The sequence below is a fragment of the Cornus florida genome, unplaced genomic scaffold (assembly GCF_030987335.1).
Source record: "Cornus florida cultivar Cherokee Brave unplaced genomic scaffold, ASM3098733v1 CherokeeBrave_3.0.0_Hap2_Chr05, whole genome shotgun sequence".
NCBI classification, from domain to species: Eukaryota; Viridiplantae; Streptophyta; class Magnoliopsida; order Cornales; family Cornaceae; genus Cornus; species Cornus florida.
In genome coordinates this window covers 56,944,298-56,946,787 of record NW_026775575.1, presented here as the reverse complement: position 1 = coordinate 56,946,787, position 2,490 = coordinate 56,944,298, and positions in this window count along the sequence as shown.

The window sequence follows — 2,490 nt, the reverse complement described above, 5'->3', positions numbered from 1 at the left end:
ACTGTGTCGAACATCGACTCATGGTCTACTGCCATATGTGCATATCTAGGCGTGGGCCTATCACGCTCCTGAGCTGGCTGGCGTGGTGGAGATGGTACTGGTGAATGCTCAGCTCCAGCATGTGATGGAGATGGTGATGGTGTAAATGCAGCCTGAGCTGCAGAGGTGGATGTAATATGAGTATCCTCAGCCTCACGAGCAGGTGACTGAGGTGGAGTAGGTTGTACCAGCTCCTCCTGTGCATAAGAAGGCTCTGCTGGCTCCTCTATCCGTGGTCTGATACGTCTCTGAGGCCCGTATTGCCTTTTGGCAATAGTCTTGCGCTTAGTCATAGCCTGAAAAATAATTTAAAAACTTGCAAGGGGAGTTAGTACCAGAATTAAGAATTGAAAGCACAAAATAGAAACATGCATGTCAAATAAGATAGACAAATCATATAGATGACATGAATCTATGTAATACAGGATATGAAACATGCTAAACAATGTAAGTATGAAATGCATCCAATGTGGAATGTCACAGGCATTAGGTATATTTGAGATAGCATGAACATAAGGCATGATGAATGAAGTGTGTGTGTGAGATCTGTGAAGTTCGATCGATCACAAAAAGGTTTGAGATTGATCTCAAAACTTCGATCGATCTGAGGTATGAGTTCGATCGATCTCTCAAGATCGATCTGAGATTAAAGTTCGATCGATCGAACTGTGCGAAGGTGAAAACGCAAAGGTCACAGATCTGTGACTTTGATGGCACGGGGCCTTCACAACATGGTCGTGGGCCCATCAACACAACAAATCATCAATTACCATCACCCAAACAATGCCTATACTCCCATAATCAATTCAAAAATCAAAAATATAAAAACATATATACACATATATATACACATATATACGAACATGCTTCAAGCTCATCAATAGTGGATTTAATCATCATTCATCCTAGGTTTAGCATGTAGGCAACATATATTATCAAATTAAAGCTTGAAATGACAAAGTGTGGTTCGGATCTCACCTCTAGTCGTGAGAGAAGAGGAGATGAAGATGGTGATGCAAATCCGAGAGGAGAAAGAGAAAATCAAAGGTTGGAACTCGCCGGAGGCTCGCCGGAAATGGAAATGGTGATTGGGGTTCACGGCGACGAAGAGGGAAGCAAGGGTTAGGGTAGGGAATTGTTGGATCGATCTTTGTAATCAATCTCACAACTCTCGGTTTTATTTTAAAAAACATTTTCCCTATTAGTTCGATCGATCGAACTGAGATTTCAGATCGATCGAACTTTGATGAACTCTCCTCAAATTATTTTTTGAAATTTTGAAATTTTTGAAAAATAAAAAACTAAAATTAAAAATTAGAATTAAAATTAAAAAAAAATTGTAAAATAAAATAAAATAAAATAGAATAAAATATTTTTGGATTTTTTTTTTAATTAAATAAACAATAATAATTAAAAACTAAATAAACTAAAATATTTTTGTATTTTTGAAAACTTTTTGAAAAATAATCAATAAAATAAATAAAATGAAATGAAATTAAAATAAAATAAAATAAAAATGAAAATATTTTTGAATTTTTGAAATTTGAAAGGTCAAAATAAAGTCAAAATAATGAAATGAAGAACTGAGATCGATCAGAACAAGAGTTCGATCGATCATACAGAGAGTAAGAATATGCAGGTTTATGGCTCAGAAAATTGGCTAACTGTTGGAAATTGAAATCGATCGAACTTGAATATTCGATCGATCGAAGAACTTCAGATCGATCTTGAAATGTTTTCGATCGATGAGTCAGAGAGCTGAAATATGCAGGTTGATGCAGGCTCAAAATTTTCCTAAGTGTTGGATCATGAGATTGATCAAACTTTGAAGTTGGATCGATCTAAGGTCTCCTGATCGATCTAAGAATAAGTTCGAACGATGGGACAGAGAGGTGATTTGGATGCAGGTCGAAAAAAAATTTAAGTGTTAGATGCAGATGGAAGTTCGATCAATTGAACTCTCATTTGAGATCGATCGAACTTATGCAAAATGCTCAATCATAACACAAAATTTCATGTAATCCTAATCACAGTTCCTATCAATGCATATGAACCAAAAACAAGTATCTAGACTTTGCAAGAAATGAAATTTATGATAGAAATGAGAGAGGAATAGGGTTTTGACACCCTACGAAATGTTTTTGCTAGTCTTTAATGTCTCTAGCAAAACATTGGGCTCTTTTAGCCCAGATCAAAGATCTTGTAATGCATCCCCTCCTTGTTGGGGTGATAGATGCTTTGAACTCCACCCAACAAATGGTTCTTTGAAGAACTTGTTGGATTAAGCTCAAAAGAAACTTTTGGTCCTTTGTCTATGCAATAACAATCTTTGGGCTTCCATGCCCTTTCAAAGCAAGAATTTGAAATAACACTTTGAGAATGCAAGGTTGAAGATGATCCCTTTGAAGTTTTGGTCTTACACAAAAGTTCACTTCCTTGACATTGAAGATC